Below are 17,179 nucleotides of genomic sequence, written 5' to 3'. Positions count from 1 at the left end.
CAAAAAGTGACACATTCTATCCTTCCTCTCTAGCCTTGCTCTGAAGCAGATTCTCGTGCAGGGACGACCAAGGAAGACTGAAGCAGAGCAGGCAGAGCCCAACGAGACTGAAATCAGAGTTCACACTTAACAGACAAATGACCCAATTTTACAGTGCTCATTACACACCACTTTGTGCAGCCAACTCAAAAAGCAGCTCCACATCTTCTCTGCGAGTCAGGCAAAGGGCTGCTGCTGGATTTACTGAACTGTGTCATGGAAAGAGCTACAGATGCCTTATCACTGCTGAAATGTTACAGAGATAAGGTCCGTGTGTCAGCTGCCTCCTGGAAACACGGCTAAGGGCACTTCATGCTTATTCTGCACTGAAACCAGCGTATCAAATCTTTTATGCTAACAGGAGTTCCAGACAGCCAGCAGAAAATGAGCATCAACGTTACCACCACATACTTTGAATTGCCCTGGCCTCAACAGGCTCTCTCTAGCCCTTCTTTCAAGATGTTTTAAGTGGATTATTTTCCCCAAGAAGGACCAGGGAGACACAGAAATTGTTACAAGCAGAACAAGTAATGAGTTTAGCAAATCCCTTATGCCTGTTACACTTAAACTGCTGCCCTAAACGCACTAGGTAGTAACAGTAATTAAATAAGCAACAGTATTGTGCTCCCAGGATTTTTTCCACTGAAGGGCTGGAAAGCACTTGAAGCCTTTGTCAGGAAAGCATGTAGGTGCAGCTTTGTTCTCTGCTCCTGGTGAGGATGGAGAGGCGGCTCACCATTTCCAGAGAAGCACTACATGGGTTAACAGCACTCTTGTTTTCTCCTTTATAGCTCAGGGATAGAGGGGAACATGAAGTGTGATGTGAACATCTGGTGAACACACGCAGGAGGGCTGCAGGAAGAGGAAAAAATCATTGTGTCTGCTGCAGGTGCCCTCAGCACCATTTCAGAAAACCCACCCTGTTAAGATCAGCAGAATTCACAAGATCATCACCTCTGGGTGCTGAACTTGATTCTTTATGGCAAAGTCCTGCAACAGAAACACATCCTCACCCTTAGGGGGGCCAGCAACCAAAGGAAAGCTGCTTCCTTCATCACATATTCCACAGGGTCATCTCCTCCCAATTGTTATTCCGAGGACTCAGTCCTTCAACTCTCTGCTATTTATGCACATCGTTAATCTGAGCGCACTCCGAGCATCCACGAGTCTACAGACAGGACTTGCTCTATTCATAAATAGCAGAGCTCCAACAGGGAAAGATCCCAGGATTAGTCAGAGCTATTGAGAGAAGGGAAATTAGACAGCAGGTACAGAGAGAAAGCCCGAGTGTGTGTGTTACATATTTAAATGACACTGACATTTCTTCAAATCCTTACTGGGTTTTTCATAGATTGGGTTCTTTGGGGTATTTTTGCAGTTGTAGAAGTAAAATTCTCACCAAAAAAAATGATCAAGCAGCTGTTATTGTCACAGTGGGAGAGTTTGAATACCATATGATTAATATCCAAGCTTACTGTGGAACAACAAAAAAGTACAGCTAAAAGGAGAAGGAAAGTCAAACTAGGAGAAAAAAAAAAAACCAAACCAAAATCACTGACACAATCCATACAGTTTAGATACTGTGCATATTGTCACAAGGGACAGAACAAAGTCCCCACAGCTGAGGAGGGACCTGTGTGACGTGCTCACACCCAGGAGCAATGCCCATTTTACTCTCTTCTCTAACAGAAACGTGAGGGGGTTCACATATCCTCGAGAGCTGGGCCTGGCTGAAGGCTGGAAAACACACAGCTCCTGCTAATAAATCCCTTAATTTATTATGATAATTTCTCATCATTGAAAAGAAAGAAAACCCATACCCCTGGAAACCACACTCAATGAACACAGCAACTAATAAATACAAAGACAACTCAAGAAATGTATGTTGTTATATCTTCTTAACTTCTTACTTCATTAGCTAAACTGTAAATTTGCATCTTTTTCCTCTTCTGTGAAGATCTTTTTTTTCCCTCTCCCCAAAACTGACATAGCTTCATTGCTATTCCAAGGATTTTTCCCCCTCCTCAGTCAAGTTAATTAAGAGACTTAACTTGTTACTTAAAGCTCCAACCTGTGAAAACACACATGGACAGAGCTTTCCTGATCTCAAATGCAGGTAGTTAACACAGTTCTCTTTTGTGCTGCTCCATGAGAAAAAACAAGAGATAAAACCAAACACAAGACCTTTAGAGAAACCCTTTTTTTGCTTCACCAACCACCTGGACTAAAACCAAGCTCTGCCAATCCTCCCTCTATTGGTGAAAGCCAAGCCATCCACCTGCAGCATCCCACTGCACCGAAGAGACTTTTCTTCCACAAAAGCACCCACTCTGCTTTTTAATCCTCTGCTGTATATGGACACAAGAGCCTCTCTTCAGGCTAAAAAATGCATAAAATAGTTACAGGTTGGAGAATATGCAGGAACAGCAAAATGAAACTAGCATTTCTGACATTGTTGTGCTGGTGAGTCACTAATTCATTCTTGTTTGTCAGCTCCTGTAAGGGCCAAGGTCTTCAGAGGCGGCTGAGGGCAGCTGAGGTGGAAGCCAGGCTTGGACCCAGATGCCCAGAGCCAGAAATGCTTTTCCCCCCTTTAACTGCTGGCTGCCAACAAAAGCAAGAAGAGATCAGAGAGGAACCTCAAGTGACAACATCCTCCTCTCCAGCCTCTTGCCCAGCTGCAAACTCCAGCAACATTTCAGCCAAGCTCAACACTGCCATCAATTCTGTCCCTTCGGGGAAGCGGCTCTTCCATCACAAAAAAAACAAGGCTTACTTTCTGTCCCTGCAATTTTACAGACTCAAACACCCTCTGGCAGCACAGCCAGGAGCCCTCCCCACAGGTGGCAGGATTGACAGATGCCCAGACCCCAAGGAACAACAGCAGTAGATCAAAAAGCACCATCACAGCGACACGGAGCAACCCAGGTGACACAGAACACGGCTTGTCTCAAGCTGAGGCACAAGTGGTTCAGGGAATTTGTTTGCATAGTTTGTCCTTCATTAAGATCCCATTGGTTGGGATGCAGAGGGGAAAATCAGGGATGTATTTGTAGTAATGGCAGGGGCCATATCGTAATTTGCAGTCTCTGTGCCTAAGGCTCACACGTATCACTTGTATTGAACACTCGCTTTATTTCTTTTATTCTTTCTTCCCAGTTTTTCCCTCTTATGGCAGCCCACTGTGTCTTTCATACACTTTCACCTTCTCCCCTACCACGAGCTCTGTTTGAACAAGGTTTTGCAGAACAGCAAAATCTGTCTCCTGCAGGAACTAGCCAGTACTGACACTTTTGCCTAAGATAATAGTGTCCAAGTATAATAGTAACCCTGCACAGCTCAGAGCTGGGGTAGCTGGTGATCAATAATACCAAAAAACCCAAGCCAGCAGGGACCAGGTCAAGTTTCTAATCCCTAAAAACAGTTACCACAAACTCCTGTTGCTTTGCAAACTTAAATCAGTTTAAAAAGAACCATCACAAGGGGAATGGTGCCTGCTCAGCGGGCAACAGTTTTCTCCAAGTGGGAACAGAGGTAAAGTGCTCAGAAGTCCCATTAAGGAAGAAACAGCCCTTTGATGTTTAAGTGACTTAATGCATTTAGAAAATAGGGCTTGGTCACATTGGTGATCCAGTATTCTATGGAAAAATTGTGGTTCTGGTGCTTAAAATCTTGCGGTTTGAGGAAAATTCAGGCTACAGGATAGAGCTGGAGCAATAAAACCTCACAGTGAGCAGCTTGAGTTTCCTTTGCTAATCATGAAAAGCCACTGTTGGCAAGAAGCATGACAGGCTTATCCAATGGCTTCCATAAAAGATTGCTCACTTGTGCACACTTTGAAAGGGCAACCCCTTCTGCCTTGCCTCTCTTGCACTGTTATATTTAAATACATTAATATTTTAAACTTCTAAAAGCACAAGCAATTTATCTGTTCTTTAAAAATAAATAAGGTGGGGAATGTGATCGTATTAAGAAAGCAGTACCTTCTATCTACCTTCATGTAGATAGAAACATATTTCAATACCCCCAAAGCACACAGGAGGTCAGTCCAAAGTCACAAGGGATCAGCAATTTTGGATGCCCAAAGTGACAGCTTCTTTTAAAAGGAGCACTTTTAAGAGATAAGCCTACAGCTACCTACTAATCTCCTGAAAACAGAAAGGAACAGACTTCCATCACTTTGGAGAAATACTTCCTTCCATGTTTGACAATAAAAAAAGATAAATAATAATAATAATGATGATGATAATTAAAAAAAAAAAGAGACAGGAGACAGACAGACATCTGGGTTATGTTCTAAATGTAATTAGAAGCCTGACAACAGGACAGAATAATGTCAAACAAATTACAAGTGATGTGTTTTCATTCACAGGGTGACAAGTCAACAGGCAGGCAGTTAATTTTAAGACTGATTATGTACCAACTCCTTAAATAACATAAACACACTCACCTCCACGGAAAGCAACAGGGAGTCCAAACACACCATCGATCTCCCTGTGGGCAGGGCTGAGCATCTCAGCTGTGTCTGGGAAAGGATGAGCGTGGATTTTAGGGGGGGTTGTTTGCTTTACAAGGTGCTGGCCTTGCTCAGTGCATGCCCCAGCCCGTGTACCTTGCATCCCAGCCCTGCTGAGCACCCCCAGCTCTCACTGACACAGACACAGGGAAGTGTCCATCTAAAAATCACACTCCAGAGGTCCTGCCTGAGGTGATCACCTCTGGGAGGAAAAGCTGTGTGGTTCCCAACAAGGGTTTTTCAGGCCAGCGCCCTCACACCCCCCCTCAAGTGATTCCTCACCCAGGTTCTCCAGAGCTCCAGGACACCACAGTGTGCAGGCAGGGAAGGGCTCGGCCACCTGAGCTCAGCTGCACTTCCAGGGGCTCAGGCACATCCCCTACCCACTCTGGGGCTCTCAGGTGCCTGCTTTGGGCAAACTGTGGCACGTTCTTACAGGAAAGCCGTGCCTTTCCTTCCCACCGTGTCCAGGCAGCTCCTGGAGGTTTTCCAGCCTGGACTTGCATCCCTGCTCCAAGGGATTCATTCTGCCTCCCACACCAGCACCTGCAGGGACCAATTTACACAAACCTTCAACTTTCCGAGGCACTTCAAAAACAAAACACTCCAAAAATCCTTATCAGCCAAGTGGCAAAGGCAGAAGATGTGCAGCCTGGGGAGAGAGCGATTGCAGAGAGCAGCTCTTCATTTTCCTGCAGCAATAAGAACCACCTATCTGTTTGAGTGATGGTGGCTTCACGAGAACACCAGTGCAGAGCCAAGCGACGACAGCTCTGACGTAAATAGAGGGAAAAAGCAAACAGAGTCAGTGCAAAGCACTGAGGCAGCGATGGGACACGATGGTGGAGACGCCGGGCTGCGAGGAGAAACATCGCAGCAAGGCAGGATGACAGATGAAAAAAAAAGGTTACAAAAGCAGAACAGACTAGAAAGGCATTTATAGGATAATAATCCTTGCCTGGGTTTCTAATTATATCTGTAATAGTTAATAGCTGAAAGGATTTTAGAAGGCAAATTTACTTTTTGTCCCCTGTGCCATTTTCTGGCAGCATTTGTCCCAAATGCCTGAAGACGGAACGGTTGGTTTCAACATCTACTGATGTGTGTGTGTGTGTAGCTGGGGTGAAACACTGCCCAGGGAACTCTGCAAGGGACAGAGGTGAACTGGTTAAATCCACTCACTGGGGCAGGGACAAGCTGGGCAGCCCCTGTCAGTGGAAATGCAGACTCAACACCTGCAGTAATGCCAGGAACCTTTTGGGGAATGTTTTAACAAACTAGAAAATGGTCCAACAGCACCGGGCTGCAGGTTTGACACTGACACCAAATGCTCTGAATAAATAAATCCACGCACAGTTGTGGAAGGGCTGTGCTGGAGGCTGGTGAAACTGACTGGAACGATGACAACCCAACAGAACCATGCCTGGAGAGCAGAGGAATCACCTCGTTAAACTGCTCTAGACTCTTCATGTGTTTCTTTTGAGCTTCACATTACCTGACTAACACATCTACAAGCTTACAGCTGTGAACAAATTCATTTAAATTAGACCTCTGAAGCATGAACTGCGCCAAACTACTCAAATTTGAAACAAAGAGGAAATAATAGGTATTAGATTAAGTAGGTAAAGATACACCCATTTTAATTGTAGAGCTATACAGTGTGGAGTACTTTGGAGAAGAAAAAATACTTAGCTTATCACTTTGGGAGTAGTAATGCTTAGGTTTAATCTGTAGTGTTGTCACTCTACAGAGATGAGGCACACAGAGGATTTTTATGCCGCGTGTCAGACTTCAAGAAGTCAACCCAAATTCCAGAACACCTCTAACAATAGTCAATCAGGACAAACATCATAACTGAAGGAAGCACCTTCAGTTTGAAAATACACAGAAATGATGATAACTGCAGCAGCAGCACCAGTGCACTCTGAGAATTAATGCTGCTATCCAAAGGGAAGGGGAATGTCTCAGCCCTCTGCTGCATGATTCAGGAGTCTAGAACATTTGCTGACACCTGAATCTCTCTGATTAGTGTCTTCCACCCAAAATTAAGGGAAGGGAAAGACTTTTGGAAAAGCAAAATTACACAGAGATGTTGTTGTAACAGTTCTGAGTATTTCCAGTAATACTTCAGATGCTGCAGTGAGAGATCTTACCCAACAGCTTTTGGAAACAAGGTGGTGATATTTACCATCATCACCTTCCAGCTCAGTATGCTGAAAGCACACAGAGAGGAAAAGCAAACAGCCTTGGAATAGTTAAGTGTTGGGGGTGGAGGGGGCTGGGGGGGGTAGTTTGGGAGAGGTTTTGCTGCCCTTTTTTTTATTTTTAATTACTTGTAACTGAATCAAACCAGAAAAACATCCCAAGAGCAGAGCCCTCGCAAACCACCGTGGACAGCAAAGATAAACACACCTTGGAAAAGTTAAAAACTGCTCCATATTGAGCAGACATTCTCAACATCTCTGACAGCTTTTGAGTGTCAGCTGAAGGGGCTGAATCCCACACTGAACATGAAAAACGTGACCCAGGACTCCCCACAGTGCTGATGTGGAGGCCCCCATCCTGCCTGCCCTGGGAGGTTTGGTGCACCGAGGATATTCCTGTTCTGGGGAAGGGTTCTTTTAACTGGCACTTTCCAACCAAAGCTTGTGAGCAAAAAGCCTCACTGCTCTCTAGAATCGCAGAAACTTCCAGGGATGGGGCAGCCACAGCTTCTCTGGGCAATCTCTTCCAAGAAACAGCCGAAAGTCAGAGCCCAGACAGAGGCCAAGTGAGAGCCACTTCAGAGCTGCAGTGGCTGGAGGCACCCACAGCTGCTTCCCCCAGCTGCTGTAAAAACCATCAGCGCTACCGTGTTGCACCTGCAATTATTTTAAGCAATCAGCTTTGGAAAAACACTAAGTAACACTCATTCCTCCTTTCTCATAACAGTACAGCTTGTACTCAGCCTTCCTGTTGCTAAAGAAATATTCCATTTAAGAAAGCAGCTCACTATCAGTTTAACAACCGAGCAAACAATGCCTTCGTGTTGCTATGCCTGTTAACCTTTGATTTACAACCCCGCCGGTCAGTTTTGTTTTGGAAATTAAGATGCTTGTATGCTGAAGGGTAACAGAGTTCACGCCATTAAATTAACATCTGCTATAACTAATGCCCTACACGAGAGTCAAAGAACATTTACAAAGCACTAAAAACAGGTGAGTGAGCATTAAACAGCCTTTTGCTGAATAACTTTAAAAGATCATAAACATCTGAGAACAAAGCTCTTTTGTTTTTTTTTTTTTTTTTAACACATTTTTGGTAGAAGAGGCAGCTCCAAGCAATTTGCTCTGTGGTGGCTGCCAGGGGAGACCCAAGCGAGACTCTGGCTGTGCTGGGGAACAGCTGATGTGGAAAACAGAGGCTGCCAGGGACAGACAATTTGCTGACCCCATCTGCAGGTTATTTTAACACTGACTGATCTCCCAAAGCAATTTTCATTAATAAGAAGTTTCCAACACCAGTCTTTCTCCCTCCCTGATACTCCAGAGGAATATTAACATGAGATTCCTGGAGACCAATTCTGCCCTCTCTCCCTCTATTTATTTTTTTTTTTTTCTTATCACAGGAGGATCAAGCTCAGTAATTTCTTATGCCATATGGGTAACAGAAGAAAACAATCAGCAGGTTATATGGCATCACCTCCCTGTATGAATTCCCCATACATGCTCTACGCAAAGCTTGTGGGACTTTTTTTTAATGTCAATCTGTGGAGTTCACTGCTATCGTAGACACTTCTGCACCATTTAAAAAAGATAAAGGAAATAAAAGGCATAAATTACCCTCTAAAACAAGCACCTTTTTTTGGTGCAGAAGTCTTCAGTGGAGAAATAAAAAACGCAATTGCAACAAGAGCTCAAATTGCTGCTTTAGACTCTAATGGCTTCATAACAGTAATTAAGGCTTCTTCCTGACTTCGTAACTATGCCATAATGCATTTATCAAAAGCACATTACCACAATGGACGCATTCACTCTTTCTGCAATATTTCAACAGCTCCCTTTGGACACTATCAGTAAATAAAATCTTATGTGGGCCAATTAAAGAAAGCATAAATCCAAATTCTCTGTGGCTATCTTGTTTTGCATGCACTGCTCTGTCAAATCTTTCTAATGGGAAATGGGTAAGTGCTTTGAATCCAGGAAAAAACTTCCTCCCCAGAGCAGCTCTGGGATGCAGTTTTCTTAAGAGTCACAGGAAGGAAGGAGTGTTTCTTGGAGCTGTGTTTTTATCACAGGAGGAGGAGAGGTTTTGACAGCAGAGAGACTATTGTCAAGTACATTTGGACTCACGTCAAGTCTCTGCCTTGACAAATTGGACTGGGAGTCCTTCCACAGTCAAAGTGCACAATGTGCAACACAGAGCCATTTCTCCACTTCACTGAAGAGCAGAAGGGAATTACAGAGCTCTTTTCCCCTTGCTCCCATCCAATTGGCTCCAAGAGGCTGCAGCGAGCTCCACAGGGACACCTCCACAGCTGTGAGCAGCCCCTGCCCCACGCAGACCCCCCTGTTTGGCTGTGGGAACACAAACCCCATCCCACTGCGGGAGGAGTGGCACATGTGCGAAGCTCACACTGTGTAATGAGTGCTACCCAAAGTGCAAATGCAAGTGGGTGAATATTGGCATGAACCCTGCAGAGAGAAGCTAAAATTAGGGCTTGCAATATGGAAATCTGTAATATCCTCTGCACCTGGGTAGCTCAGTGTATTCCATCCCAAATGCTTTAACTAAAGGGAGGGTAAAAGGGGCAAGATGCAAAATACACATGACCTTCCCTCACCATTTTTATCACCAAAAGAGGTTTCTGGATTAGACATCCTGCAGCAACAGCTCAAAAGATTTTACAGTGGAGATAATTAGGAACACATCACCCTTTCTTTGATCACATGAAAGATTATTTTAAACCAAACAGGAACACAGCTCCTGCAATGATCCTCAGTCTTTGCCATACACTTCTCTCTCTTATCTCTTAACTGCTACAGTGGGGAAAGATTGGCAGGTGCTTTAAACATAGAATTATAAGTATGAGGTGAGCATTCAAGCCAGAAGTAACAAACCCCACTTTACACAACAAGGGATGCTGGGTGCTCAGCATCCCGTACCAGCTAATCCGTGTTGTTTATTCCCTTGGTGTACAACGTTTTACCCTGATAAATTCTGACTGCTCCTTAGCAGAGGCAGAGCTGTGGGCAGTAACCTGAGCAGGACTCTTCAGAGCACGGTTCTGCCACCCCCTAATTTTAGTATCCTTTGCAAAAAATCACAGAATTCCTCTAACAGCATCAGCAAGCCAGGCAAGGCAGCCAAGCAGCGCACAAAGGAGCTCCTGGGTCTTTGTCTCTGGGCTGCTGGGGGTGAAAAAGGAGATTTGTCAAGAAACCTTCTAGAAACCCTGGGGGTGAAAGGAGAGGCCTGGAACCGGCTGCAGTAAATGAAAAGCATAATTCAAATGCTGACGTGTACTTCACAAAGCTGTTCGTTAAACTACAGGGGAAGGAATGGCACCAACCGCAATTCAAAGTAGAAAACAGGAGGGAAAAAAAAAGCTTAGGTACAGCATTACACAGGAGCTGTTCCCAAGGCTTCCATCCAGAAACAGACTAGCAAGCTTTCATTCAATAAGGTACTGCTACAACAAAATTACCTCCTGGGCACTAATGGTCTCTCAGTTACAAACAACCTCTTTAAATAAAGGGGAAAGAAAAAAACGTGTGTTATAAAGGAATTTGCAACACATTCCCTTCAATAAATCCTTCCTCCATTCAGAGCTTCCCATCAGGAGCTGGTCTACCAACTATCATCACCAGTAATTCTCTCCCACCAGGAGGAAAGTAAAATAAAAAATTCGTGTTACAAAAATATCTCTTTTATCATAGAAGAAAGTTATTATGAGCCTCCATGCTGCCTGCCTGATGCCTATGCACACTGATGGTTCCTGCTTTCTCCAGTAACTGCTGGCAGAGAGAGAAAGGAACAAATGCTGACTGTGTGCGGTGCCTCCAGGTAATCACACTCATTCTGTTTTATTTATAGTAACAAGTATTTTATTTATTTGATTTTATTTACATCAAGAAGAATAGGTCCAAAGGTTCCTGGCAAAAGTATCCTGTTAGGGCAGCTGGGTAATTTGGCATCATACTCTGCCAGGTATTCCCCTTCTGAACCACCCACCCTTGGCATATGCCTGAAAAAAGGAAAAAAAATATTCCCCTCTATTTCCCAGAGCTCCTGACAGATCCTGCTCGGTTTGTCCTCTGCCAGCTCTGTATCACTGCCAGCTCCAGATTTCTTAGCCAGTGCCCTGCTCTGGAGAAAGTCTCTCTTTGGGGCAGCCGTGGCTGAATCAGAGCAGAGGGACCAGCTGCAGGAACCCGGGATGAGCCCTCAGGACACTGTGCAAGAAGTGCTCCCACAGGGCCCCACCCAGAGCTCCAACTACTGCAAACACCCTCGGTTTCCAGATTTCCCCAGCCCAGCACACGTGCCAGAGCCAAGCGTGGATGTGCCAGCCCTCCCCAGGGCTGCTCGCACGTTCCAAGCGCAGGCTGTGGCAGCGCAGGACAGCACAGCCCGGCCCCCAGCATGGCAAAGCCTCCCAGCTGTGACCACCCTGCCAGCAGAGCCCAGCAGGTCAAGGGATGAGCCCAAGGGAATGAGCTCTGCCACCCCACAGTCCCCTCTGCAGGGCTCTGCCACCAACTACGGAACGCCAGGAGAACACACAGCTCTGGAGAGAAGTGGTTTGGACTAAGCTGGACTGGTCAAATCTGCCTGCCCAGGCCTGGGCAAAGCGCTGCTGCGAAAGGCAAAAAGACACTTTTACCTTAAGCAAAGCCCAGCAAGAGAAATGGGCAATTTTGCCCCAAGCTTATTGCTCATAAAAAGTTTACATTGGCTGGAGGAACCTACACTAATGAAGTTTTATCACTCCCTATACCGAGACCCCAAGGGAGTCCCAGCAAAGCTTTGCAGGCAAGCCACAAAAGTCTGGGATTGTGCTGCATCCCATCTGAAGGAAAAACAAATCCTGCTGGCAATTTAAAACATCAAGCAGATATTCAGGATATATTCAGCCCCAAACCAGGAAAAAAAAAAAAAAAAAAAAAAAATCACCCACGCTTGTAAGCTGGTCACACCCTTAAGCTCTCCAGAGAAATTTCACAGCTTGTAAAACCCTCATGATTCATTTGGAAAGAAACCACAGTCCGTGCTGCAGCCACAGCAGTGTATGCCTTCACCAGGGGAAGAGAAGATGCCTCAATCAACTGCGCTTTGAGGGGCTACCTAAGGAACACTAATACATGTCAGGGACCAGCTACAAACACAAAAAAAAGGTAAAAAGAGAAGGATTTGTGCTCCATACCCACGAGAATTCATGCTGAGAAAAGCAGGTTATTTATACAGGAACTTTGTTTCCAGCATCACCACTCAGCTATCCATTATCAGCCCCAAAACAACAGGGCACAGGAGACTAATGAACAGCATGAGCTGGAAATACAGAGATGTGAAGCAAGATTTAGAGAACAAATGGTTCAGGCACTCTTGTATTTTACAGAAGGTCATTCACTGGGCCTTTATACTTCATTTATCAAATTAGATCTGAATTGGTGCAGTCATCCTGATTCAAGAAACCATCACGCATCTTTTCCCTTCAAAAGGGGAAATAAACACCTTATCTCTAAAGCAATTTCCATCAGAGGATCTCTGAGTCCTTCCCTGGCACTTTGCCTCACAAAACCACCCAGGCAGAGCTGCCTCCCCTAAAATGGCCTTCAGAGGTGCAAAGAGCTCAAGTGTTTTGCCTGTAATTGCTTAGGCCAGATCTCAGATCCGCATCCCCCCCCGAGATGCACCTGACTGAGCCAATTATCCATGTGCTGCCCTTAGCCAGGGGGATTTTATAGCCTCTGTTTTTCTAGTGCTTTCCTTGTCATCATAAACATCCAGTGTTTGCTCACAAGTTGTTCCATTAAAAACAAATATGCTGCCACTCCACGGCTGTGGAATTTGCTGCAGAAAATCATCCAGACAACAGCCCTGCCTTGCCAGCCACCTGCATCACCTCCCCCTTTAACTCGAACCCAGAGGCATGTTACAATTACATTATTCCAACTAAATAAAATTATTTTCCCCTGTTCCAAGACATAAAACAACCACATTATTATGGCCATTGCAACTGTGATTTAGTAATTTAAACAAAAGACGCACACAATGATAAGAACATAGTAAGTAGTACAGTACTTCATTACAGCTGGAGCCAGTATTTATGACCCCTGAAAGCAAAGACGGCCGTGAAAATTATATGCCCAAACCCGTCACTTCAAAATTACAACTTAATCATATAACGCTCAGCACAGAGGCTTCAAACACACTGATGAACTTTCGGGTTTTTTCGAGGTGAAGAAAGCCCTGAGAGATAAGAAATCGTTTAAGGCATCGGTGGAAGCGGCTTACTTACAAAACAGGATTTGCAGTGCAAAAAGTGAATCACGAAACATCACCTTCACACGCTGCAGCCTTCCCCAGGCTGCTGCTGAAGGACCGTCTCTGCAGCTGCCCCCTGCCTCCCCCAGAGCGGGACAGGGACCCGGGGCCACAGGAAAGGGTTCACGTGCTCTCAGAGCTGAGAGCAGCAGAGATGCAGAGCAGTCACTGGAGAGCTGCAAGGGCTTTGAGAGCTCCTGACCAAGCTGCACGGAGAAGTTAATCTGGTAAAAATGCTTTGGACATGCAGCCACAGCCCAAGTACAGCTCTCTGCCAAGACTGAGGACAATACATTATTAACTAAGGTTTAATTATATCCACAAACATACATTGCTAGCTGAGGCTTACAACCACATATCTGCAGATTTGTTTGGTCTTCTAGAGGTTCTGTTAAAAAATTAGTTTCATGATCACTTTCATAGCCCAAACCACATATTTATCTGGTATTAAATTTACTTGTTTTATTTCCATAGAAATTTTGCTGGTTCCATATTAATTAATTTTTGTCAGAAACAGACAACACTTCACAAAGGACCCTCTAATCAGTGGTTATTAAGGGTGGGCTGCAATACTGTTTCTAAGTAACACTGGTCAGAGTATTTTCAAAAGGCAAAGCCCAGTTCTAAAAAAGAAGCAATTATCTCCCCACCAAATGAGTATGGAAATTAAGGAGCACTTAATTATTACATTTGCGATGCTTTGAATTAGGCAAGATCGATTTCCAGAAGTCTCATTCCCTGTAGAAAGAAGAATCTGGCTACTTGCAATATACAGACCGTGTTTTGTGTTTTTAGGAGAAATTTTGCAGGAAGAATGAGTCAGCAGCAGACAAGCAGCCAGGTCTCTACAGACAACCAACAACCACAACGTGAGCTTCAGTGGGGAAAGCCTCACACCCTCAAAGACCCCAGCATAAACAAGGCAGCCTCACTGAAAGGCTGCCCACTCTTCCCAGGAACCTGATGGCCACAGAAGCCATGCAAATAGCTCTGAAGAGTTTATCTCCTCCTATTCTCTTGCATGTACATCAACTGTACGCCCAAGCAAAGAGCACAGGCTCCATTCCAGAGGAGAAGCCAAAACTCAATTAATGACACCAATCTTTAAAAGCTGGCTGAGATTGCAGAAATGGCTCATTCAGGAAATTTTTCTTTCTGAAGGTTTCCATGAACTGTAATAATGCAACTATTGCAGGCATTTTTTTATTAATACAGAACGACCTTATTTATGAGAGATCTGCAATCAGCTTAATCTCCAAAAGCTCAATGTAGTTTAGCCCCTGGCCAGAGTTACTCCTCTGCTTTGACATCAGGAAGCAGCACCCCAGAGCTCAGGGGGACTGAGAATAGCCCAGGGAACAGCTCAGCAAAAGCAGCAGGCACCCTGCGCTCCCCCAAGCTCCACTTTGATGCCAGACATCGATTGATACAGGAAAGAGGCAGATTCCACAGGCACGGAAAGCTGGCAAGTGGAACAGCCAGGGTGTGTGCGATGGCAAGGGTGCAAGGAGATGGAGAATTGACACTTTCCCTTAAATGAGTGTGGCAGGGAGGAATATGAAAGGTTGGAAGTGTGAATTACCAGATCCTGCTCATGTGCAAAAGGAAGGGCAACGTCAGATGGTCACAGCACAGATGATGCAGCAGCAGCACATCTGTGTCTCTGCTGGGCAGAATATCCCCCTGAGCTACCAGCAACACAAGTTTGGCAACACTGGAGCCACTTGATTTGAGACAACTGTGATATTAAATTAATATATTTATTTGCAGTAGAGGCAAGCTAATACTAAAAGAAAGGGAATGGCACAGGGGGCTATTTCAGTTCATAAGAGGCAGCTATTAGGACAGCACTAAGATGTGGAGAGGGAAGCTGTCCAATGGTTTTGATACTTTCTCCCATCATCATTTCAAAGTCTGAGTAGTCAATAAAAGCATATTTCAGGTCTCAAGGAAGCAGATCCCCACAGTGCCTCAACTCTCTGTTACAAGAGAAATTCAAATGAAAGTTTTGCCCTGTTCCCAAATATCAGGATAGTGGTTCCTCTTCTGCTTCTCCTTTACCACCAGTGAACATCCATGGTGATAACAAGAGGAGTAAGTATAGCTGTCTAGAGAGATGGCAGGTACTGCCCTGATCATTCCACTAAATTAAACACAAGCTTTGCCAACACAGAGACAGAGCAGAAATAGGAACAAGCGCCGGTTTTCTACCAACAGGAGCTCAGGATCACAAAACTGCTTCCTGCTGTCCTACCTCCTGAACTTCCTGCCACCCTGTCCAGGGAATATGCCTTTTCCCCAGCCATGACCTGCAGAACACAGCCATCCACTCAGACATGAGCATTAAAAATGCCTCCAGCAAAGTCACAGTGCTGGGACAGTCCCTCCCCTCAGGGTTATCAGAAGTTCAGCAATGCTGTACCCACCATGACCTTGAGAAGGGACACGCTCTGTGCCCTCCTGCTTCTGGCTCCTCGTGACAAAAATCACTGGTACTGGGCCAAAACCGAGACCCGAGAGCACAGGAAAGGATAGAACCGCTCATCACCACCTCTGACACAACACAGATGATGTTTTGCTTATTAAGAATACACAGAAACAGAAATTTGAGTTGTTAACATTTGTCACTGCTGTATCTCCCACTGAACCCCAGGGAACACAGCTCAAAGCAATGGGCACCACAGGCCATAAGGGTGACGTGCAACAAAAGACAAAGGGCTCAAGGAGCTTGTTTCACATGCAGAAATAACTCCCAGAAGGAAGAAGAAATAGTAACTTGAAGTCCACCTGAAAGAAAGGCATCGAACTGCCCAGGAGACAGTCAGCTGCCAGGTGGTGATGTCTCTCTGCCACATGTTCTTACCCAAGAGTCTCACACTGAGGCAGGAGTGCTCCTGGGTACCCACCTCACAGTCCACACCACTGCCCCTCTGCTGAACACGTCCTCAGCTCCACAAACCACAGGGACACCTTTGGCTGTTGCTGACAAGGCCACAAAAGGGTGACAAGTGCTCAGCAACCCTGGAGAACTGAGTCGCTGCTGGGCAGGACCCTTCAGGGTGCAGGGGAGCCCCTGAACCACTCAGCCAGGAGCACCTCTGCCCACATCCTCCCTTTCCATTTCACATGGTAGCTCCTCACTGGCACAGCTGCTGATTAAAGCTTGCACTGACATCTGAAGACTCAAAGGCAAATTAAAATAACCCTACACTCTTAATCCGATTCATGCTTTTTTAATGACTGGCATTGCTATCGTGGAAAGCATCTCTTGCAGGAAACTGCTTTGACCACTGCTGTTCATAAAAGTAAAAAGACTTGCTAATGCTCTCCAAACTTCGCACAGAAGTATTTATATCAGCACCCCTCTATTTTTTTCCTAACAATAATCTAATTCATGTGACTCTTATCTTAACTATGAAGCAGCACGTTAAATCCAGGATCACAGCTCATTTAGATAAATGGAATTGGGCACATCCAGCGAGTCATTCCTGCTGTGACATTTCTACTATTGACAGAGTTATTTCCAGGCCCAGCATGGGCAGGGAAGGGAGGACTCTCACCCTTCAGCACAGTCACTGCCCCTTGCTGAGAGTGCACAGAAGAGCCAGATTTTCTCAAGGGACTCTACCTGGGTCTGGTCACATGTTAATAAACATTCTGGCAGCCTTTCCCAGAAATAACCTTCAACTGTTACCTAGAAACATAATCCATCAAAATAAACCTCAAAATAGTAAGAAACAAACTTTTATTGGTAGGCTGCATTCTAGCTATATATATATACAAAAGAATTAGTGGACAAACTGGAGTCATTGATCAAGGGGATAGCTCAAATTAATTTCAAGGTTATTTTCTTTCTTTTATAAACACAAAGTGTTTTTAAAAAGTTTCCTTTACCTCACTCTTTCCTACCCTCTGTGAGCTCTTAGGAATAAGCTGAACCTCATGGGCCTCTCCAGTACTTGAGAGCACCCAGTGGAACCCAAGCACTCAGCAGGTGATGAGCCAAAGTGAGTCTAGAGCTTAACAGTTAATCATCCAGAATAGATTAAAATTTCTCATCAAATAAATTGAAAGTTCTGCTTCAGCATTGAACAGCTC

General features: G+C 45.0%; 1 protein-coding gene across 19 annotated transcripts in view; it reads right to left on the bottom strand.

Moving 5' to 3' along the window:
- The window catches only part of PITPNM2 (phosphatidylinositol transfer protein membrane associated 2), a 124,348-nt gene that overhangs the window by 84,546 nt on the left and 22,623 nt on the right, over positions 1-17,179 (bottom strand). For 3 of the 19 annotated variants that reach the window (XM_040080742.2, XM_040080735.1, XM_040080741.1), the window contains exon 3: positions 4,490-4,564. The exons of 14 other annotated variants lie outside the window; for them this stretch is intronic. The gene's annotated coding sequence lies outside the window, so the exon portion shown is untranslated. Of the gene's footprint in view, positions 1-4,489; positions 4,565-5,125; positions 5,208-17,179 lie in introns of all 19 variants that reach the window. 2 more of the 19 variants (XM_040080744.1, XM_040080740.1) reach the window with 1 other exon arrangement.

This window comes from Hirundo rustica, chromosome 17 (assembly GCF_015227805.2).
Source record: "Hirundo rustica isolate bHirRus1 chromosome 17, bHirRus1.pri.v3, whole genome shotgun sequence".
NCBI lineage: Eukaryota > Metazoa > Chordata > Aves > Passeriformes > Hirundinidae > Hirundo > Hirundo rustica.
This window is presented reverse-complemented; position numbering and strand designations above follow the sequence as displayed.